We start from the raw sequence: 25,330 nt of genomic DNA on the forward strand, positions 1-25,330 counted from the left end.
ATGCATAATAAAAGTTTGCGTGTGCTGAAAATCACTGACATATATGCTTTATAACGTTTTTGTTATGTTTGGTCATTGGGAAAATGGATGATTAAGAAAAGAAACAATATTTTGAGATTACTGTTTGAATTGGTATTTTTTGACAAATATCGAAGTGAAGTTTCATTATAAAATATTTGGAATATAATTTTTTTATAAGATTTGGAATATATTTGAAAGATATAGGCATGTATTCATGTTTGGAGTTGATGAATGCTTTTTTTTTTATTCTTTCTTTCTTTTTCGGTGGGTTATAACTCCTTGACTTTTTTATAGGAGAGGAAACCATACATCATCGAAGCTGAAAGGGTAAACCATTCTTATGGGGAAAGCTTTGCTTGAAGAAGTTGACAATTTGCAAGAGGTAATCTAGTTATACTAGGTGTTGTCATCGTAGATACTCATGATTTTTTACATTTGCTGGGTGGAAATAATTTATTGTAACAATCATACATTCAGTTTATTCTCTGGTGCGCTTAGGGTGTAAATTTTCATCTACACGGTTGCATACTTTATTTGTTCAATCTATTTACTCTAGTATTTATGCTGGAGATTGTGATACATTTGTCCCATTTGTTCTAAATTTTATTGATGACAAGAATCAGAAGGTCATGCCATTACATATGATAGTGGCTACATATAGTTCAAAGATATGCTTTGGAAAACTTTGAACTGTCAAGCTTCACCTGGTGATTCTCTTTATAAACTATTAACTACTCTTTATAAACTATTTATTACTGTTTACATATTATCTGAAATAGTATCCAAATGGAGCCTACTAGACTGATTCTCCTAGTACATCTAGTTGTTTGTGTTGTTGGGAGATTCCATAGTAATATTTTAAAGATAGATCATATCCTGAAGTTCATATATGCGGATTTTTTTATTTTTATTTGTTAGCGAATAATACAATACAACCAGGAAGCATAAAACACTACCAGCATGGCAGAATGCTATTAGTTTCCATAGGATATAAGATAACAAAAGAGAAAATAAACACTACCAGCATGCCATTTCAAAGTTCTTTGGGCTCAACTAGTCATGATAGGGGCTAAGAAAATGAGTTGTTTCTCATGGTCATGTCACTGGAAGTATTTTAAATTACCTTAATTTTACTGCTAGAGAACAAAGTTCACCCTAAATTCATCTGTCTCAAATAATTTGTTAGTGTTTACAAGACGTCAATGTTTTTCTTCTTTGATTTCTATTAATATGATGACTTTTTCAAGTGGACAGATAGTGATCAATGCATAAAGTTGGATCTACAAGTAAGAAAAAATGAAGTGGAAAGGAAGGAGAAAGAGGTAGAGAAAAGACTCGGCGATATCGTGAAGATGGAGATTAAGCTCTGTAAGAGAGCGGCTGAGATTGAGAAGTGAGAGATGGTGCAATCCATTAGAGATGATGCATTTTTGATGGAGTTGGTGCTTCTTGAGCAAGAAGCTGGAATAAGATGCTCACACACGCTAATTCGAGTGTATTGGGCTTTCGTAGTTGGTGTTTTTTTTTTACTTAGTGACTTCATAGTAGTGTAGTTGGTGTATGTATAAGTGTTAGAAGTTTAGTTAGAATGTAATGTAAATGCAATTTAAATATTGGATTTGATGTTTGTTAAGCTTTGTAGAATGCAATTATATTAGCACTTCGTTGGTTTGTCTTGGTATGTTGATTCACTAGACTAGATGGTGTTATTTTATTTATTTGTTTGCATTAATATTAAATTGTCCAGAAATCTTCACTAAAACAAATAATATGCATCACCTGTAATAGTGCTTTTCCAAAACACACATATGCATCACCTGTAATAATGCATCGCATTATGCTTGTCCAGAAAACACATGCATTACCTATAACAGTGCTTTTACAATCTTAACTAAAAGAAATAAATGAGCTCTCCAAAAATCTCCCAAAATCAAGTCTCCAGCATTCAATTCCCTAGAAATCAATTCTGGAACAAATAATGATGGTCTCATCAAATCTTGACTAAAACTTGCACGTCAAGTGCTTTACAATTGTTCCAAGATGAACATACAAAATAACAAGACTCTTAACATTTTCGACTCTTTAACATTTTCTCCAAACTATCCTACCTTGTCCATTGAGTAGTTGCTTCAATTGTGTTGGTTCTCATTGCGATGATTGTGTTCCATCCAACCTGGTTCTCATTACGACGATTGTGTTCCATCCAACCCATCCTGCACCGGCTGTGATCCATCCAACCCAAATTGCATCTGTAAGAATTAACTCGCAAATATTAATGTAATGTAAATATTACTAATAAATATTTAATAAATTGAAATATTACACTATCGTGACTTCCATTGACTGTTTCTTGGTGTTGGGTTCCACTACGGTTAAAAGGTGAGCTATCTCGAATAGGCTGTCCATGAATAACAAATTTTAAAATATTATTACTCTAACGGTTACTTCTTCCATATGCAAGCAACGTATCAAATCTAAAAATATAACAAATAATATACCTGCACGAACGCATCAAACAAACTAGAACCAAGAAACAAGAAAGAAAATATATTTTCCGACTGATTCAAGGCACAAACAAGTGTCAACCAAGTCACAAACAAGAAAGAAAATATCCAGATAATTGATTGCATTTTGAGGTTGAAACTCTGAGCACATTTTGATTTTTATTGGTTCTATTTGTAAAAATTTCATTCACGATAATTGATTGCACAAAATCAATATTCAAAAATAGTGAGATAATGCCTATTCCGAGTCTCACATTTTAGAATCAAATCGCATTGATGCTTGCCATACTTCTGCATGAGCTTATGCTAGATGGAAAGTGCCATTTACGATACTAGCGCAGCTACTCATTCTATAATGGGACATATTTTCTATCTAGCCCATACGTACATCCTATATATCTTTTTTATGAGTGAAAATTTAACAGACCTTACAAACCAGGCAAGAAAAGCTAAACATATCAAATTCCCTATCCAACAAAGAGTTTTAACAAATGCCTAAAATCTGAAATTGCTCAAAAGCTTTAGGAGGAATACCTCAAAATCTGTAATGCGATATAGTTGTGTTCTATAAAATGACTGCCATCATTGGTTTATGTAGGGAATGCCATCTTTGAATTTCAACCCATAATGATTGAGAATTTATATTGCCTCTAAACTTTTTGGGTTGTAAAAATATGGTCAACATATTAGCTTGTAAATATCATGCATTGTCTAGTTGAAGGGTCTACATGCAAGCACAAATGCCCCAACTTTCCTGCACCAATTACATTCTTCAAAAGGTCATATATAGAAGTTGTACCTAAAACCCACTTTTTTCAATTCATGATCCGATACATTGTGCACAGTGGGTACTACAAGGTCTTAGTTTACGGATTAAACTTCTATCTTTTTTGCAATGATTTGACATCTGTAACTCTACACGTGCACTTCCATATAGTAAGGCACGCCTAATCCCGACCAAATCCTCAGTGTTGATGATCCTTTTGGTTGGCACCACAAATCCTCGCTAATTCCTTTATAGAGAAATAGGGTGCCACAGTTCTTGAAGCATGTCCTTTTTCTTTTTTTTTTTCAATTTTTTCCAAAAGGAGGGCGGCACCTCCGGCACTTTATTAAAAAAATTCTTCAATTATAATAAAAGAAAATCGTAGTTACAACCTAACACATTTTTTAAGCCTGTCCTTTTGAATTTGTGCCAACACTGCAATTATTGGGACATCGGGTCGTCATTTAGGGAGTTTATTCATTTGTTTATGTTTCATGTAATATGCTTTGTATAGCAATTCAAATAATACTATATCTTAATTTGATCTCCACTTGTTGGTTTTTTTTCCTCATTAATTGTCGTATCAGTCCTGATGTTTTCATTGTTTAGCATGAAACTTTTTCGATTTTCACTTTTTTTTATCGGTTACAATCCTAAATTTTAATGAACTCCCGTTTTAATGGTTAGTTTTCCTACGAAAGAATTATCATGCAATATAAAAATGTCATGCATCTGTTAATTATAAGCTAACATATGGTAACTTGATGTCACATCAGTCATTAAAAAATTAAAAAACTAAAAGTCAAAAAATAAAATTATTTATTAAAATGAAAAATAACAATCTAACAAAATAAAATACTCCTGAAAAACAAGAAAAGGAAAAATAAACTAAAATTAAAAAAAAATGAAAGATGAAATCTTAACAAACTAATAATGATAAAAAGCCTTGCACGGGACAGCACGGACAGGCCGCTATAGAGTAGTGAGCCACCTCTCTCTCTCTCTCTCTCTCTCTCTCTCTCTCTCTCTCTCTATATATATATATATATATACACACACGTATAAAAAGTTCTCTCACCACGTCATTTTCTACTTCAAATTGTCAATAAATTATTTATTATCTTTTTATGGAAATATTTAATTTTCACTTTTAGACGGAATCCGGACTCCCCGAGATTCTTGACAAAGGCGTGTGCCCCAGGGTCTAGAAGGAGGGAGGCCAAACTCAGGGTGTGCAAGTCTGTCCTGGGGTGCTCTTGCAGACATTCATGCAGCCGCTTGAGACCCTCCCTATAGCCCATACACCCAAGCAGCATCTTGAATGGCCTGGGTATTCGCAATCTGAGACATGATCTCCCCAAAGTATTTGGCAGCGGCCTCCTTGCTAGACTTCATGACCAAGATCTCAAGATCCCGAGCCATGATGGTGTTTGATTTTTCGGCTAGCTCAGCCATGAGGGTGTCGACCTTGTCCTCGACCTGCTGCACTTTTCCTTCCAGTACCAAACTTCCTGGATGAGCTCAAAGTGCTTGAATAGCAACTTCGAATGTCGCCTTGTAGCCAAGGCTTGCTCCCGCTCCCGCTGATCATTTTCCCCTCAAAGCTCCAAAAGCCCCTTTAGGGCCAACTCCAACTTCGCCTCCCACTGCTTCAGCTCCTTCTCCATAGCGGCACGATAGTTCTAGAGGCCCATGCACTCAGCCTAGAAACAAGCGAGATCCTCATTGACCTGGGCCAACTCCCACTTCACCACCTTCTTCTTATCCTTGCGCCTTTAAGCCTCCTTCTGTAGGAGCTTGTTACAATTCATCAACCTCCTCGATTAGCCCTTCACATTGTGCGGAGAAGCTATCAAGCTTCCGGCCTGCCTAGTTGAGTTTATGGCAGCAGAGACTAACCAGAGACTCAAGTGCCCTATTCATCTCCTTGAGCTCCCCGCCCTCCTCAAAGACCATGCCTGCCAGCTACTTCGCGGCCTGCAATGCGAGGAACCATTAGAGGTGGAAAAAGAGGGCTCAAAGAACAAATACAGTATAAGAAATGCACCTGGGCAAAGAGCGGTCCTAGTTTTTGAGCCTCTCGCTTGATCACTTTAGCTCGGGCTTTGTCAAAACCCAGGCCAGGGGCCTAGCTCGTCCCTGTCTTGGCCTAATAGGAGGCACTGGCACTCCCTAACTTCCACGAAGTCCTTGGCATGTCCTCCACAAAAGAGCTCGAGCGAGGGACCTCTGAGCCCCCGGCCTCCTCCTACTGATTGGGGACCGACTTGAGGGCCTACTCCTCCTGCTCGGGGGCCTGCTCCTCCAACAAGAGCCCTCCACATATTGAGAAACTGGTGAAAGGCTCCTCGATAGCCCTAGGCCTTTTGTCAGTTAGGGGGCCCCTCGTAAGTCACATGATGTGCCTCGCCCTCGACTGAGCTCGGGCCTCTCGACAGGGGACTTTGTTGAGATGATCTCTCCAGAGAAGTGAGGTAGGAGTCCACCTCCAATTTTTGGGAAAAGTGTGTAGAAGATGGCTGGGCCGATTCATTGTCGTCACTTAGCTCCACAATAGAAGGGGAGCCCTAGCTGGCCTCCTCATGGCCCTCGACCCCTGGGCTAGCAAAAGAGGAAGGGGGAGGCTCAACTTCAGCACTCGGGAAAGTGGTGGGGGCAGCTTCTTCTAGGCCCCTGGCCTCTGTAATAGTCAAGGGAATGTCGAGAGTGGCCTCTTGCTTGAGCGTGTCTTCAAAAGACACAAACGACTCCACCACCTAAGCCTCACGAGATCGGGATTGATGAAGGTATCGAAGAAAGCAGCTTGGAGATCACCAGAGTTGTCTTCCTCCTTAAGTGTGAACTCCGATTAGACAGGTGCTATGGCAGACATCATGCATGCCCCCCTCCCCCAGGGAGGGAAATGGTCCTGAACTTTATGCGTGGGCCCATCGGGGATGAAGTGGACCTAAACATCTTGCACAACCCTCCTACTCCCCCATGTTGAAGGAATCAGAATCTCTGGGCAAACGAGCTCCTCACACCCTGATCCTTGGGCTTAGTCTTAGGACCCCTTGGCTCCACCACGGGACCCCCCGACGTGGCTCCCGGACTCCCCTGCTTGGCCCTGGGAATCCTTGTCCTCCCACTGGGGGCCTCGGTCCTTGCCTCTTGACCCCCTGTGAGAAGGAGAGGGTCTGGATACTCTAGCTCCACCCCAGGGAGCATCTTCTGCACCACGGGATCCACTAGCCTTGCTATGGGGAACCCCTCTGGCTCCATTATGATGCACCTTTGGCCGCTTGCCCTTGTTGCTGGAGGAACCAGAGGAGCACTTCTAGCTGCAAGGCGATGAGGAGTCACACAAGAAGTCTCGACTGACCATGTACGAGCTGATCGGGCGTGGTAAAGTAGCTCTGAATCTTGACATCGAAGAAGGCCTGGTTAGTCCTTAAGTCAAAAGGGTTGGCTGACACCCAGGACAGCATGGTTGCTAACCTGGCCTCCTCATTTTGAGTTAGGGTAGTGGATAAGCTCTTGTAAAGAGGGACGAATGTCCAGATCTCCCAGACTAGGTACTCCTGATGAACCTCGTCTCCCTAGGGGGTATTCCCACACCAAGCCAGAAACAAAGAAGTATTTCCGAGCATAGTCTTTGATGCTCGAGGTTGACTATCTTCTAATTGGGGATACGCATATAGAAGCTGCATATGCTCCTGTCGAGGCGGTTAACGTGGTACATCAAGAAGAACTCCCAGTTAGTCAGATCGGGATACTCCTATGTAGTAGAGCTGAGTGCCCTTTGGTTGATAATGCAACTAGCCACTAGAAGCTGCCAAGTGTTCGTATGATGCTACGTACGGGCCAACCCCAGGAGGTTAAGAACGTCTCAAAGGGGATGCAAAATGGGAGGCGAAGACCATTCGCAAATATTAGGGGGTAGAGTGCCACACTGGACACCATTCAGTCGAGACCCACAATGTGCTCTCCCTCTCTAGGAACCTCCAGGACTGTTAAGGCAGGGATGTTGTATTTTGACCGAATCGCTCTATGGTCGGAGTTGGTGTCCGCAAAATTCCCATTTCTTCCCAACGAAGTATAGGGGTTTAGGAGTGGAAGAACTCTTTGAGGCCATGGTGAACTCTGAGAAAGCTTGAGGGACAGAGACAGAAGAGGATGACGAGGGAAATGTTGAGGAGGAGCTTGAGAAATAGAGAAGACTCAGAGAAGAAGGGGGCAACAATGGCTAAAAAGAGGATGGAGAGGAACCTTATATATATATAGTCATGGGAGTCTGACAGGTGCACGAAAGATGAGGCATCACCTGACATTGATGATGCCAGCAGAATGGTTCGTGCACCCTAACCAGCGTGATTTCGCCCAAGCAAAAAAGGCCATGTCAAGCACATGGGGAGCATGAGTCAATGCATGGCTCGGGACATGGGGGGCCTCCTACCAGTCAAATCAATTGTCGGGAAGACAGAGGGGCCGCAGGAACCTAGGCGACACGCGCACTAGTGATGGGGACAGGTCACCTCGGGAAACTCAATTGACGTAAGGGGGTAGTAAGGGACGTGGGGAGAGCATGGACCAATCCACAGCGCAGGACATGATGAGGTGCTAAACCGAGCCCAACCATAGGGAATTAGAGGCGATGGAAACTCAAAGGCCCTCTAGCATTAATGAAGAGACTAACGGTCGCGAGGTACGTGTCCATGAAAGGTGTGCCAGAGATGTTTTGAATTCCCATCACATTTCTGTGATGGAAACTCGTGAGGTATTGTATGGGCCTTATGGGCTCGACCCGTTGAGCACTAGAAGGCCCAAGGTCTGAGAATGAGGAAGGAGTCATGCCAGGCTGGCCTAGGGAGCCAGGTACCAAGAGCAGCTGGAGAGTATGCACTGTTCGAGAATCACCTGACACCATTACTGGTTGATAGGGCCCTATATAAGCAAGGGTGAGAACAGTGCCTGCCCCAGAACCCCGGCGGCTGAACATGTCTAGGAATGGGGCGCACTTGACCAAGAACACACTGTATTAAATGGAACATGGAGGAGGGCACACCATAACCAAGGACCACACCGCATTCAATGCTCTCTAAGGGGGACATGCAATGACGTGCTTCTTGTGGGGTTCCAAAATGCGAAATCCCCCCAACAATACCTGTTCTTCTCCACTTCGACGAAACCCATTAACAAAACCCACTTTTCCAAAACATTCCTTGTGCTACCACCTGCAAATCCGACGGTCACCCCTGTTTGCGACCGACGAAACGCCACTTGAAGGCTTCACTGCGTCAATCCTCCGCTCACCTTAGTTTCACTTTTTCGAAGGCCCATTTTCCCACACCCTTCTCCCCCTAGTTGGTGTTTCTCCATGGACAGCCCCCTGCAAATCCACCCAACTCAATACCCCAGTTTGCATGCGGCTTTCTCACTTGATTGTCCTCTCACTTCATTTTCGAGTCGTTTCCTACCCTAGAAAATCAGGGCATAGTGCCTCCATATTCGGCTGGGAGCTAACTTTTTGCTTTTCATTTTGTTGTCGACCGAGGCTGATTTTCAGGGAATATGTATATAGTAAAGGTATATTTTCTTGTCTAATTTTTCTATCACTCCTCCCTTCATGCATAACTTTTTGGGCTTCATAGCTTGCTTGTTTGTTTGTACAATAATTTTTTACACTACACTATCAATCTGATTCCCATGTTCTTCCTTTCGGTTTAATTTGTATATATCTGCCTTTTGTGTACGTGGTGGTCTAAGTTGTGGGTATTAACGTAATGCAAAATTCGTAGGTGATATTCTTGCAAAAACATAGCCTTTTTCTTGTAGCGTTTATAGCCCTTTTTGGTACCTTCTAATATGTTATGAATGTGATTTCTGTGAAGAATGTTGCTTTATTTGACTGTGCATATAAAATCGTTTATTGGTCGTTGTGATTTATTTATGGCAACTGAGAAAAACCTAGGCTATCATTGCCAAATTTAGCTTGTGTGGTCTAGTTCTAACCATTTCAACAATTGTGAAATTTCATTGGAATTTGGTGTTGAATTTCAACCCTGGGGATCGAATTGGCTCATAAGTTTGCCAGTTAATTAGTGATGAGCTGAAAACTGGTTCATATGCCAAAACTGGTTCCTGTGCAGAACAAAAAACAGAATCATGAGAAATGTTAGACATGATAAATGATACATAAGGGGAAAATATATTCTTTTCCAGAATAGCAAATTTCCTAATCAATAACTCTTTCATCAAGGTGACAAAGCTTAAGACGAGATGAGTTTTTCTCCCTTTCTCGTCATCTGTTAGAGTCAAGTTTTAGGATCAAAACTATGAATGAGTTTCAAATATCTAAGTGGTGATATATGGCTCAGATGGAGTCAAATATTCTGAAACATATTAGTATGTTTGCACAGACATGCATAGCTGATACATACATCAGAGTTAACTGTGTTGTGCGCACGCAGACACAAAGACAACCATCAGTAGGGACAACAGCATTCTTTGCCCCAACTTCAATAACCATGTTACATAATGTCATCCTTTCTTCCATCTATACAGTACAGAGGATTAGAGACTTAAATTGATCCACTTGAACAATCACAAATAATAACATGGTTAGCATCACAGATATTAATTTGTACTGATACAATAGATGCTGTAAAAAACTGTCTTTTAAAATTTGCTTACAGTTAAACTTTCAACAGTTGTGCCAACAAACTCCATAGACTTATATGTTGCACCAGATAAAGATATTTCACCAATAATCTGTAACGTAAAGATTGTTCAGTAATTCAGCAAAATGGGAAAGGGAAGATATATTTACTTACACGAACCACTTTATAAATAGTGGCTCATGCAATAAAAGTGCTTTATTGTATAAGTCTGCATCAGGAACATTTAGAGGAAATTCTAGATTGAAGGACCAGTTTAACTTGTAAAATCAAATCTTTTGCAAGCAAATAATTTTATCTCGCCATCCATTACATATCTCAGAGTTGGGGGAACCTGAAGGTGAAAGGGAAAAGAGATTGATATAAGGATGCAAAAAATGCAATTTGACATTAGACAAGAAAAAGTCGTCTTAGATATAGCACAGAAACAGATTGCAGAAATCAGACAAACACATCCAGCAGGGTGGTGAATGCATAAATGGGTCCCTCCCCATATTCTTAAGGTTTCTAGTTTCCTTAGAGTAACAGTAGCAAGGTTTGAGACTTGGAGATCCACATACTCACATAGAGGTCTCTTAACTACCTTCTAATCAGTAAAGAAATGCAAAAATAAGTGACTTTGATTCGAACACCGGGTTGAGCTGAAGCGTTTCATAGTGTTAGATTGGCATGCTCACAAATAAATCCACTAATATTTTCGCAGGTCAGAGCTTGTTCATAGGCTACTTCATTTTCATAAAATACTTCATTTATATTAGTTTAGCAAAAATTGCGACAGTATGTGTTTTGATCTTTTGTTAGTATCTTTAAAAAGTTTATTTATACATATACATATATGAATAATTATATTTAAACAATGTTCAAGTGACATGCTTAGTATTAGTTAAGAACATGATATCCTCTAAGCTCTTTAAATATTATAAGTATTATTATGATGTTAAATATAGAGATAAATCTCTTAATACATTGTGAGATGGCAAGAGGGTTATGGAATGAGGTGCTGGGCAGAATTGACTTGGCTTGGGTTATGCCTGAGAACGTGGTAGGAGTAGTGGCTAGCTGGACAAATTTGAGAGGCAACCAACAGATAAAAGAGGTATGGAAAATGATACCCATATGCATCATGTGGTGTTTATGGCAAGAACGCAATGCAAGGACCTTCGAAGACAAAGAGACATCGATGGAGGAACTGAAAATTTTCTTTATTAGAACTCTTTGTATTTGGACCATAGCGGTTGATTTTAATGGCTTAGAGCTACATGATTTTCTGATATCCACCGTCCATACCTAGCGATGGAAACTATACCTTGTACAGGGCATTTGCCTATTCTTTGATAATATAATTGATTTACTTATCAAAAAAAAAAAAATATATATATATATATAGATAATACTAAAAAAATAATAACAAATATGAGGTTGTATGAGTTTATACGGATTAGGCCATTCTATACGAGCAGTGCCTCTTAATAATCGGTTAATTTTTTTATTCTTAAATGTTTAGAATTGAGTCGGACTGAATTTTCTTCAAACCAAACTTTTGCTTCTTCTTGAGTAGCCTTATTTATTTATATGCCTATTTATTTATTTTCATTTTCCCTTACTCGTGTGTTACATCATTCTCCCTTAGAATGAGCTTCATCGACCTTGGAATTGGAATGATGTACTTGAGTATACATTTTTATATGATGTTGCTTCCTTCCAAGTCGAGAATTATATGACGTGAATGAGAACAAGTTGTTTGATTTGAGCTTGTAACAAGAGGATATTGCCTACTTATATCTCTGCGTATTTGTAGTGATAAGTTGTAATACACGAGGGGAACACAAGTGAAATGATGAGTCATAGTTTTCAGAAATATTGATAAAGTTTGTTCTACTTGTGGTTTTATTAAAATCTGAACATTTTGAAGTGGTATTAGCAAGTAAATATGTTCATGCAGATATGCTTCTTTGAGTTTTGAGGGTGGGAGTTTCGGTACCAGAGCGTGGAAAAAGGAAAGAAGCATATCTGCATGTTCCTCACTCATTTATCCTAGTTGTATTTTTTTTTTTAAAGAGGGTCACATGTCTAAGAGTGACCTATTCTCAATTTTATTAAAAAAAAACCCTCACTTATGGTAGAGAAATACCATAAAACAAATCTCCTGAGAACATATAGCCCACAAGTATAAAAAAAACCAACTACTCCCTCCCCCCCCCCCCAAAACTAATACATCAACCACATCTAAGATAAGGAATGCCAAGCTTGTCCATACGAATGATTCCTCAGATAGGGCCTTGAATGGAAGTATCATTGCCAAACTCTAAATTTACCCATTGCATCCCCTGCTTAGTCAAAAAATCAACCACCATATTAGCTTCTTTGAAAATATGACGAATGCGAACATTTAACTCCCCAACAATAGCTATAATTTCCTCCCAAAAATCGCAAAGGAACCAATATTTGCACACTTCCGAAGCCAACCATCCAACTATGACCATTGAATCCGACTCTACCAAAATATCCCTCAAACCTAATTGCTTGCACAACCGAAGCCCAACAAGTAAAGCTCTACATTCAAAGATGGTGTTGGTAGCATGACCATATGAATGAGCAAAACCCGCCACTGCTCCACCGTACAAATTTCGAATAATATACCACCCCCCCTGAATTTCCCGCGTTACTGCAAGATCCGCCATCTACATTCAATTTTACCCTCCCTCTCTCTAGTGGTCACCACGTAATTGATTTCAATTTTCTTGCAGCAACTGGAATAATTGGGCATACTAATTACTCCAGGATTGTCCTCTCATGGCCGCATGTCTACCGAAATTCTTTTATCTTACTCAACAACTCTCTAATTAAAATTTTAACAGATCAAATAATAACATCCATATTAAATTTCATACCTTCCATTCTTGCTGCACATCTAGCTCTCTCCATAATGCCCATGAAATAACAATCAGAAGAACCCCTCGAAGCCATCCAACCTGCGTGCACATGGAAGCTCGTTGCCACCGGAAACTCATCATCCTCTCCTAATTCCGAATCTGCGATACTCTCATTTGACATGCGGATGCAAAAAAAATTCTAGATGTTTTGAGCTCCTCCTCCCCCACATAAAATATGATTCAAAGACTCCATTTGAGGGTGATCACAACACTCACACTTAGAGGCAATAGGAATGCCTAACTGCTGAATAATGTCATCCACCGGTATTGCCTTCCTCTTAGCTCGCCTAACAAAGAATGACCACTTTTTTGGAATCCAATTCCTCCAAAGCCATTTCTTCCAGGGGCATATTTCACCGTGCTGACAAATCAGATTCCAGGCAGACTTGGTTTTGAACTGTAATACCCGAGTCCTACTACGTGGGTCCTTACGTTATTTTATTAATTCTTTAAGTTAAATATTTTAAGATAAAGATTCTTAATCATTTTATTTATTTTATTTTTATTTTAAGATGTGTGTGCTTTTATTTTTATGTGGGTTATTAAAATAAATTAAGGGCATGATTTTAAGACCTTAGAATATTTTTCTCTTATGCCCTCTGATTTTTAATTATTCAAGAAATGGCCCAAACTTCCTCCACCATTGGATATGGGTAGGTAAGGGAAATATCTTTCCACACTTAATCCCCACCGTCCCTTTTAGCTTGTGAAGTAAGATTTGACCAAAATGTCACTTAAGCCCCTTTCTACTAAGGGTGTAAAATCGTGTTAACAGGTCGTGGTCGTGTTATGTCAAGGCATGTATATTATACCATATAGGTAAACCCAAACCTAACCCGTTAAACTTGTCGTATCAAAATATTAAATCGTAACACAACCTAATAACATAATGAGCCGTGTCGTGTCAATCCGTTTCAACTTGTTTATATAAATAAATTGAATAGACCCGAAATTAATTGGTTTGACTTGATTAAATTTAGTATAATTTTATATAAATGTTAAAATCACAATATCTATAAAAATTATAAGACTAACTACAAGTCCAAAAGTACAATCCAAACAATAAAAATATCAAAATTAAAATTTTAAAAATATTATTTTTAGGTATAAGGGTATAATTGTAACTTTAACTTTCTTAAAGGGTCATAACGTGTTATTACATGTTAAAACGGGTTGACTCATTATCAACCTGTTAAACAATCGTGTCTTAACAGGTTTTGACCCGAACTCGTTAAGACTAAACCCAAACCTGCCATTAGCATGTCGTGTTCGTGTTGGTTTAATAGTTCGTATCATATATTGCCACTCCTACTTTCTACCCTATTAGTCCGTTAGCTTCCAAGGCAACATTTGACCAAAAAGTAACTTTAAGTCCCTTTCGTTTTGAACCTGACGATTTCCAAGGCAGGAAAAGAAGAAAAAAGTTCTCAAGCACTCAAGTCCCTAACCGTTCGACTCTACTACCCTTCTCTCCCATTTCCATTCTCCTTCCAATCTTAAGCGAAGTACCCAATAGTTCTTCCTCTCAAGAGGAAAATAGCAAGGTAAGAGTAGTACCCTTAACCTTTCACCTTTGTGCATTTCGAACCTAGCCATGGTTTAATCAAGTGGGTTTTCTTTTAGTTGTTGTTGATGTTTCAGTTTTGGACTTCTAGCCAAGGGTTCGTGTGCTCTCTAGTTTCCCAAGCCGAACCCACCTTTCCTCTTCTCCATTTATGTGTTTTGGGAATGGATTCTCCAAGGTATAAACCCTAGCTTGAACCCCATTTGATTGGGATGTTGTTTTGAGGCTAACCGAATCATGTAACAAGCTTGTGTTCCAGATTTTTTTCCTTATCTCTTCATGTTGTAATTTCTTATATATATGCCCTGTTTTGGCTTAGCCGTATATATATGGGAGCCATTTTTTGTGTTGTGCATTATTATATTTCGAAATGAATGGGGTTTTAGCAAACAAACTTGTTTTAAATCTTGGATGACTCATGGAATACTTTGGGTATGTTGGAAACGCTGTATATAAAAATATTGTTTTGTTATGGGGTCTTCCAAGTAATGAGGTTTTTTCAAAAAGGAAACTTAGAGTAGTGTTAATTGGTTTATATCATGCTTTTAAAGGTGTTAAACGATTAAACTATAAACTTGATGTTTAAAGATTTTTAAGTTTACTTAATGTGTTATTCTTGCTATTCTCTATGTTATGCTTAATTAAATAGTGTATGTTAACTAGGCTATTTATTATACTTATGTCACTAGATTTATAAAATGATATTGGTATTAAGAAGAGGTGACCAAAGGTGAAAAAGTTACTATAGTATGTGTAAATGTAATTTATGTTTGGCTAGGATTAGATGCGTATGATGTTAGGAATAAATGTAATCTTAATTAGACTCTAGTGATCTGATAAGAATAAGTATTTGAATTGGAACTCTTATCACATCTTGTTTGTATTATAAAATAAGAGTCAACAAGAGTCCTAAGTATGTTTAGAGTCTAAGCATCAGTTGAAGAGATAAAGACGCAAGTCATATTGAAGAAACTGAAGCTGATCTAAACTCGATGCAATCCATAAGGATAATCCAATTCAAGGTGCTTGCAAGTTGTTAGAAACGTATCTAACTGAGATACTGAATAAACCTGCCAGCTGAGTCCTTCTCCTAGTCAATGACAGCATTACATATCTATAGAGGAGTCGACTAAGGGTTTATCCTCAAGACTTGAGTTGCACATATTTACATTGATCGAGAGCTTGAGGATCTGGATAGAACTTCAAGAGATCGTGCAAAGGAAAATTCCCGTGTGAAGGATTTTTTCCTAGAAGCCCAATTCGTGGAATTGAGGGGGAGTTGTTCTGTTCAAGATTCAACCATGGGAGGTTCCAGTAGGAAAGGCAACGGTTGGAGAGTGTTAGAGATTCTGATTACCTACTGCGGTAGAAGACGAGCGGGTCACATGTCTTGAGTAAACGCGTCTAGTTACAAAGGTTTTATAAACGTTTTACTTGTAGTTCTCACAATTAATGAATTGACTTTCCTGTGTTTGGTTGCCCCGTATGGTTTTATCTTTGAGGAGTTCTTTAGAGACTTTCCCTTCGTAACCAAATAAGTGTGTTAACGTTATTAAAATACATTGGTTACTAATCGATGTTAACAACTTGTATTTAGTGTTAACGTGTAGAATCAGGGGTACTTGGGTAATTTCAATTGGTATCAAAGACAGGTTCACTCAATCTGAGTGTGATTCGTTCCTCGGGAAGATCATGGCAACACTATCATCACCACCACAATTTGATGGTGATAACTATGCCTACTAAAAGGTAAGGATGAGAGCGTTTCTAAAATCACTTGATGAGAAAGTATGGTTAACTGTGGAATCAGGATGGACAAGGCCCACATCACCTATAAAAGAATGGACCAAAGAACAATCCAGCAGCTGCAATTGGAACAACAAAGGTCTAATTGCCATTTTTATGGCAGCTTCACCTGATGAATTCAAGATAATTTCTATGTGTGAGAATGCCAGCCAAGGATGCTTAGGATATTTTGGAAACCACACACGAAGGGACCAAGACAGTAAAAAATTCCAAATTACAAATATTGACCTCAAAATTTGAGGAAATAAAATGCTGGATGATGAGACCTTTAATGAGTTTTATGCTAAACTAAATGATATTGTTAACTCCAAGTACAATCTCGATGAGAAGGTGGAGGAGGCACGAGTTGTGAGAAAGTTTTTGAGATACCTGCCTGAAATGTTTCAAACAAAGGTGACAGCCATAAAAGAAAGCAAGGATTTAGACACAATTCGGGTAGAAGAACTGGTAGGCTCTTTGCAAACCTATGAAACTACTCTTCCACAACAGAGGAAAGGTAAGTCCATTGCACTCAAAACTACTAAAGAAGAGAGTCATTCTGATGATGAAGATTTGTGCAATGATGACCTAGCCCATGTGGCCAGAAAATTTAAAAAAATCATGTTTAATAAAAAGAATTCTGGAAAAATGAGAAAATGTAAGAATTTTATTAGAAAGAATGAACCTGAAAAATGGAATAAAGACAAAACCGAGACTAAAGAGAAAGTCCAATGTCATGAATGTTTTGGTTTTGGTCACATAAGAATTGAATATTCGAATTTCAAAAGCAAGGCAAAAGCTTTGAATACTACTCTAAGTGATGATTCTGATTTTGAAGATTCATACACAACTTCTGATAGTGAAACTGCTTTTATTGCTTTCTCTGCATCCATTACTGATCATGCTGACAAGAACAAACAATGCATTGATGACAACATGGGTATGTGTGACACTGATTCTGATGTTGCCACAGAAGTGTCTGATCATGAATTAAGTGTACAGGAAGCATATGAGGACTTATGTGAAGAGTTTGTAAAAATCCAAAAAGTAAACAAAAAGCTGTACAAAAATCTAACCACCATGGAGAATGAGAAGAACAATTTGCTGGAGGCACTGAAGCTGATAGAACTAGAATTGACAAAGCTGCGTGACCAGAAAGAGGTGATGGAAAAGGAGTTGGTAGCATGACATAACTGGAATTGACAAAGCTGCATGACCCAGTGTTGCACTCTGATAGAAGAATTCCCAACTTGAGGCCACGGACGAAATCAGGTCTAAAAGATCGTTAACCCAACACATGGGGCGTAATAGTGTGTACCGGCCAAAGGAAAGTGAAACATGAAAGCATAGTTATTTCTTAAAATGTTACACATGAAAGCATAGTTAATTCTTAAGATGTTCATACATGAAAGTATTGCTTATTTCTTAAAACATTTACGCATGAAAGCATAGTTATTTCTTAAGAGGTTTATGCATGAAAGTATTGCATTTATTAAAATACTTATGCATGAAAGCATAGTTATTTCTTAAAATGTTTACACATGAAAGTATAGTTATTTCTTAGAATGTTTATGCATGAAAATATTGCTTACTCCTTAAACTGTTTATGCATGAAAGCATTGTCAAAGTAGCAAATGTTGATGTATGCATATTTTCCAAAGAAAAAGATTAAATGATTAGTAGACATGGTATATTGCTTACAGAGTATTAGACTCACTTTGTGTTTATGTTTTAAACGTCTAGATAATGACGAAGAGGCTAGGGAACAGGGCATTACTGCAAAGGGAGAGGCAGACACTTAGTGTCTTCCCTGTTGATTCGACCTTACATGGATGGTAAGTTATGTTTATGGATGAATATTTAAATAGAATATTTATCAAGTGTTGCCCTTTATTAAATAAAGAATTTAGAGCACACGTGTGATATGTTTATGCTTATCACATATTACTAGAAAACAAAAGAAAGAAAAAGAAAGAAAAAAAAAAAAAAATAGGTTAAGTAGTGATTCCACCCTTCCCAATGCGGGATTGTTACAAGTTTGGTATCAGAGCAAAGGTTATAAGGTCCAGTAGACTTTTGGGATTAACTAAGTTGAAGCCCTCTCTCTAAGGTATACCAAGCTTCGCAGCAAGTTTAAAATGTATCTTTTATTGTGCATAATGAATTATCTTAGAATGATTGCAAGTCATGCATATTTGTTTCATATGAGTCCATAAGCACCATGAGTAGTTTTCATCTTTTCTATTGCATATCCAAAGTAAACGAAGTGGATTTTACCTACTTCTAACTACTTAGTGTGTTGTTTATCTTAGCATTGAAACTAACCAAACTCTATAACTTATTAATGCCTGAAACATATTAATTCCCACCATCAAGACAATAGGGTTATTTTTCATAGATCTAGAATTTTGCCTTCAAAACTTGATAAACAGTAGTTGCAAGTATTAATAGTTACTACTATTGAAGAAAATATAGCCAAGTAGTTGCAAGTATTAATGGTTACTACTATTGAAGAAAATATAGCCAACTAAATACCTATTACCTAAAAATCCTGTTGGCATCTCCACTAACTCAAAAATTTTATTCCACGATCCATATGGCTGAGCTGATATGCAAACTGTGAACCTATAAACAAAGAGACTATAATATCAGCATTTTCACTTAGTTTTGCATCTTTATGCAAATCACAAAAATTAGCATTAATATTTTTACAATGTCTGTTTTAGAAATTACCCTTTCATAATAATCAAAGACTACCAACAACTCAAAAAGTCAACCTCGCATCTTCCCTTTGAATACCAGTTTTTTAGATATCTACCCTAACTATAATTTTAAAGTAACTATACCCTTAATTGAGGGACATAAGTCCATGGCCATTAGATTGTTACATAAGTATACCACAATCCACAAAAACTAATCCCCACAAAAAAGATATCCCACAAAAATGGCCTCCACAAAAAACCCCATCATGTGAGATGCCTAAGCATCTCGCTGAGTTTCTCTATGAGACTCACTACCTCCCTCTAACTCAGTGCTCCAATTTTCTCATGCTCAGAAAAATTCTTCTTCAACGCTTCAATATCAGTCATCATAGCATCTAGTTTGCTCTTGTACATTTCTGCATCACTCTTGTTCCGTTGATTCTCTTTCGATAGACGAATAAATGCTCTACTCTTCTTCATTAAGGGAGAGGGGTCCGGAATGACCATGTGCCCCATCCCTACTGCGTACCCAGATCTGTGTCCCAAGACATCTTTGAAGATAGTCTCAGCCACTTCTTCAACATCCTCTTTGGACTCTTTTTCACCTAACCTCTCCACCATTAGATTCTGAAATTAATGATGAAAGGAAAATCAGCTTAGCATGTTAAACACCCATGCAGCCTGTCAATATAACTTAAATTAAATTGTAATATCACTCTTACGTAATTGTGTTCAGTTGATGCATTGATGAATTTTTCCTTCCGTTTTGATCAATGTGTTTTCTTATAGAATGCAACCATATTTGGCGCCGTCTCCCGCTGAAACACACAATTAATAGGAAAGTTAAAACATCGTATACAGATTAAAGGACTTATATTATACCTCTTACTATAACAAACCTTCTCCTCTAATATCCGTATAAAAGATTTTCGCCCACCGATATATTGTACCTTCAGTTTTTGCCTATTGGAACTGTTTCTTTTGGACTTCTCCTGCATTTGTTTCCAAGAAATTAAATCCCCTTTATAAGACATGTTTCTCAAGTTTAAAGTTAAACTAAAAAGATTTTCTCTATTTAATAAATATGAGAGCAGTTTTCAAAGATTACATACAGATTTCCTATCAATATATATATATATATAGTACTACCATTACTAGTAGTCTACTACTACTCATAACTTAGAAGATCGAAGTATTTTTTGTGTTTGCAAATAACAAACCATTCTAGTTATAGTCCATTTTATTCATGTTCTATCCCATGAAAAATTATCTAAAGAATAATACTTACAAAAAAGTCACATTTTGTTTGGGTCTATATACAGTAGAAAGACCCATAATTTTTAATGGAGGCAGTATAACCTAGGTGCATGGTACGTACATATTTAAAAATATCAGGTATTATTGTAACTTCTGCTTCTTAATTGCTAGCTAGTCCAAACATGCTAGCTTTCCACTAACAATAATTACTACTTTCTCATTAAAAAGTATATAATATCAATTAACAAAAATAAAATAAAATATCAAACCTTCCTTGAGGAAGCCCGGCCACCGTCAACTAAGATTAAACATTATGATTTTAGGTCAACAAATTCACCTTCCATGATATCAAGAAGTCTGGCCAACTTGTTTAAGATGATTTCAAAGTGGGTCGTACTACTGCAATTTGCATATTCTGGCCAACTTTTTAGCATATTCACACCAGATTGTTCCACTTCATAATTTGATATAGTTTGGAAGAATTTTTAGGAAAAGTGGTAAAAATAGGGGTGAGCACAAAATTATCTACCTTCCAAATCAAGCTGGCTAGATAAGGATCTAAAAGGTAAAATGTCTAAAATAATTTGAAGTTTGACATTTTTACAAGTAGTAAGATGAATTAATCATTGATAAGGGCTATCTAAACCTGTACATGAATATCAGAACCAAGCACAGCATAAGAAAGCTAATCTTATTACATGCATAATGTCTTATACAAGGAAAGACAACCAAAAGACAAAACTTCATCACAAACTGTACGAAGATACTAAAAAGAATATACATTTTTATGATCTTCATGGTAAAAACATCAGAGAAATCCTGATGATAAAACAAAGACAGAGTTGAACATTGAGCCCCATGGCTTTGACATTAAAGAACTGCATGAGATAAGAGCATATGTTTCATAGCTCAAACAGAGATAAGATCCCTAGCTCAAGTTAAACAAGAAATGTATCCAAAATTCTTCCTCAGTATGAAAGAGATACTAACCTACAAGAAAGACTGCTACAGTTCATGTAAGGTATCTCCCAAATAACTCGTGAATTATTTTATTTTATAAGTTGATTCCAATATCAACATTTCTAGAATCAACAGCATATAACTATTTGCATTGGATCTTAAAAATATAAAAATTTCGGTGTTCATAACCTAATCGAGATAGAAGGCACAAAAAGCTTCCATTCATACACCATAAATCATCCAATCCATTTGTACATAGTCAAGAAATGAAGTAACTGATAACATAAATGAATCATAAAACTTAAAGATTCAATAAACTTAAGGTTTACAATTAAAACTTAAAGTCCCAATGATTGCCGATATATGATGTGCAAACTATATCGACATTCACATGGGCTCTGTTCCACAAGACAATAAGGTCTTGGGGCATTGGAAAATAAACGACTTATTAAATCTTGGACATATGTATGCTATTTATTATGCATTTTAATTTGCACTCTCAAATCTGTGGCCTGGAGAATTTCCCAAACCAACTTCACATAATTAATTTGTCATAAATTGGGGGATTAAAATGTACCAGCAAATGAAGGCAAACCAACTGATCCTAGAAAACATGGGGTTAATACCTTTGGAATACTCATCACCACCCAATAACTGTTCTTAACATTCTTAGATAATGGAAGTTTTTGGTTCGTAGCCATTTAATTCTTCTCAAAACTCATGATTTCCTTTTGTCCTATTTAGTGACCTAGATAGGTTTTATCTCTTATTAATATTATCGTCTACTTATAAAAAAAAAATCTTCTCAAAACAAAATCTTAAAACTAACACAGGTTGGTCAGTTTAACATTCCAAAAAGTATACCCACACAAGTGTATACATATATTCATAACAAAGCACAGGTCCCACAAAAAATTAATCATAAGAGTATCTACAAGAATAGATAATGTTTTGGTTGTTTGGAAATTATGGGTCAAGGAAATGTTAGTTTGGGACGTAGGAAAGCAAGTGACAGTGATGTGTGGCTATTAAGAGTATCTGGGAAATCCTTTTAAAAAAAAAAAAGCGTATATGGGAACCAAGTATAGATGATGTTTTGGTTGTTTGAAAAAAAGTCCCAAATAAATTCATGCATCATGATCAACAGAACATATAAACCCTAAAATAAAATTATTAAACCACAATAAAATTATAAACCCAAAAACAAAATTATTAAAACACAATAAACCCGAAATCATATTTATTAAACACTCCAAAATCAAAAAAATATAAGCCCTAAATCAGTTTTCGAAATATGTAAAAGCCCCTAAATCCCAAATATATAAATTCAAAAAAAAAAAAAAAAAAAAAACCTAAATGGAATGAAGCAATTTGCAATGACTTGAAACATTGTAATGATTTGTGAAGTAAATGTAACATTTTGAAAATTAAAAAGCATAAATCTATTCACATTCCGATTAGCTCGCTGAGAGAGAGGAGAATAATATATGTAGCCTCAGGGACAACTGAAGTGGAGGAGAACGAGACGGTGTCAACGACAAAGGATTGCTGAGTCGTGAGTGAGGGGTTTGGTGTGAGAGAAGGATGCAGGGGCTGGGAGAGAGGAAGCCAGCATAGAGATGAAAGATAGTGTGAGCGCGAGAGAGAGAGGGGAGGGAAGAGAAAATCACATATGGTTTTCATTCTTACGGCCAAAATGCTGCCGTTTAGGTAGCCTACGTCCACAGGCTTTAATTTTTGGGCTGGAGTGTTACAAAAATGCCATTTAACTTTTCCAATAAAACAAAACCCACGTACTGCATTGAAGAGCTTAGTATTTATTGCTCTTGAATTGAAAATATGACAAAAAAGTGACTGCGTACAAGATTTGGGCTTGATTTCACTTAGAATTTGTTTTAGTTCCCAATCTATTTTTACGAGAATGACACTTAACTTTTATGACAATTAAAATATATTACTAAGTATTGATTTATAATTAGATTATTGTAGTAAATTGCAAAGGATTTGATCGAATGATTAAACTATCAACGTTGAACGACAACCCAACATCTAAATGTTATACACGTTACATTGAACGCTTTTTTGTTAAAATTCGAATGCTACGTTCAAACGTTTAAGGCAACTAACGTTCGAATGTAGTAACGTTAATGGGAGAGTTTGACTTTTCCTCTATTTTCCTCATAAACCTAAGATGGAGTTAATATTTTGATGTGACGCTATATATCATTTTGCAAGTTTCATATCCCATGATTTTTTAAAATAAGATAGCCATATCTCATGAAACTATCAACCATTTAAAGAAACTATGAAAGGTTTTTCTATAGGTAAATATGTGTATGGAACTAAATATGGATGCAATAAATAAACTAACTAAAAATTATTCGTGTAATTGATAGTACTGTAAATATAAAAAGACAGGTAGAAAGGATGAGGTAATGGTAATATTACCTTTTTCCCAAAACAGCCCATTCCAAGGCAGGATTAATAGCTTTTTTTTCCTTCTATCTGCAGGACTCTTCGCAAAAATCTCGTAGCCTAATAAATTATATAATTAAGAAAATGTAAGAGTGGGCGAATATCCATGTAAACGTCTAGTTACAGGTTGGTATATGCTTCTTATTGGTGTCAAGCTAATAAAAAAAATCAAAGCCCTTGAGCACTTTACACAGCTAAACATACAACGAAAGAAAGCAGAAGGCATCGTATTAAACACCAAAAAACACATAAAATTCGATCACAACAATTTACAACTCATGATCTCGTAATTATAGTTTAATAAAAACATTAATAGTAGTACCCAACAAATATTAAGAAAAAAGACGTGCAGACTATATTTTCAGAACATGCATTAATCCAAAACGTATGCTATTAGTCAGTAGAGAGAGAGGGGATAGACCTTCGCTGAGCTCACTATTGCAGCCCCACGAGTCGGGGCATTGGGTTGCAGACTTGCAGTACCCCGACGGCACACAAAAAGAGAGTCGGGGCATGAGTGGGGGCATACGTGAGGAGAAGATTGATGAACGTTTCTTCGGTGATAAGATTGAGCAGAATCCGATCGTCCGGTGGGAGAGCCTCGGAGGGAGGCTTCGAGTGTGAATGTGATGGTTGGGATTGTCTGTGAGATGGAGCTGTGTTTTTAGCATTTGGAGGAGCTGTGATCTTATACGTGGAGAAAGGCTGACACCGAGAGGAAAGAAAGATAGAGCTGAAATGAAATAAAGCTGAAGTAGTAAATGGAGGACAGAAAGCTGGATTGATACCAGAGAAAGAGAGAGGCTTGGTGCAGTTGGCGTGTTCTGAGTCCTGATGGCAATAGCTGTAACGCTGATTCCCGATATTCGATATCAAAAATAAAAATAAAAAATAGTTTATATAGCTTTTAAGATCTAGTTACGTAAATAATTTACCCTCATTTTATTTAATCATTATAATCCTTTCAAACTTATATATAAAATATAATAAGCCATCTCATTTTTAAAATTTTAAAATAAAAATTAATATTCAAATATTATATTCTAATAACATTTTATTTTATTTTTAATTTACATCATCCTGATTTTATAATCAAACAAGATCTAACAACAAGACCTATTAATTAGTAAGACTGTTCATCTGGTTAAGCCAAGTCAAACGCGGTCCAAAACCTAGATTATGTGTTTTGGGTTGAAATCATGTTTATTTTTTTAATTTTTTTTAAAACTTGTGTCAGATTGCAACCACTCTGTTTATGTGATTATGAATTTAACTTGATCACATTTTGCCATTTTTACAACAACTGTCAAGATCCAAACCAACCATAAAAATGATGTAATGCTATAAAAGTTATAAGCACCCACTTCATTAACAAATAAAATGACAAAACAAATCTGAAAAAGCATATCCTTAATACAACTAACCAAAAGTAATACTTAAAATATGCTTGAATCCGTAGAAGAGGACCACATGAGCAACAACATATGAAAACCTATCAGACTACAAAACAATAATCAAAGAAGAGACATTGGTTTATTTATAGAAGGTTGTAGTAGTTTTCTCAGCATAATATCGACTTATAGCAAGAATTATGTGTAAATTTTATCAAACCTATTCCATTTATTCTCCACTAGATAAATACTTTTTTTTGGGAGGGGGGGTTAGTAGCTTGAGTACCTTACCTGCATTAACCACATGGCATCGATC

General features: G+C 37.1%; 3 long non-coding RNA genes across 3 annotated transcripts; 1 reads left to right on the top strand and 2 right to left on the bottom strand.

Moving 5' to 3' along the window:
* Positions 1–315: 315 nt before the first annotated feature.
* LOC122302244 lies at positions 316–1,681 on the top strand. The gene is made up of 2 exons (XR_006240422.1): positions 316–403; positions 1,276–1,681. It is a non-coding gene; the product is annotated as an uncharacterized LOC122302244 (long non-coding RNA).
* Positions 1,682–9,731: 8,050 nt separating this feature from the next.
* LOC122313968 lies at positions 9,732–10,259 on the bottom strand. The gene is made up of 3 exons (XR_006243562.1): positions 10,209–10,259; positions 9,964–10,041; positions 9,732–9,826 (listed from the first exon to the last, which is right to left on the bottom strand). It is a non-coding gene; the product is annotated as an uncharacterized LOC122313968 (long non-coding RNA).
* Positions 10,260–18,867: 8,608 nt separating this feature from the next.
* On the bottom strand, positions 18,868–24,345 carry LOC122313973. The gene is made up of 5 exons (XR_006243563.1): positions 24,045–24,345; positions 23,597–23,683; positions 19,831–19,923; positions 19,654–19,749; positions 18,868–19,558 (listed from the first exon to the last, which is right to left on the bottom strand). It is a non-coding gene; the product is annotated as an uncharacterized LOC122313973 (long non-coding RNA).
* Positions 24,346–25,330: the final 985 nt, after the last annotated feature.

Source organism: Carya illinoinensis, chromosome 1 (genome assembly GCF_018687715.1).
Source record: "Carya illinoinensis cultivar Pawnee chromosome 1, C.illinoinensisPawnee_v1, whole genome shotgun sequence".
NCBI lineage: Eukaryota > Viridiplantae > Streptophyta > Magnoliopsida > Fagales > Juglandaceae > Carya > Carya illinoinensis.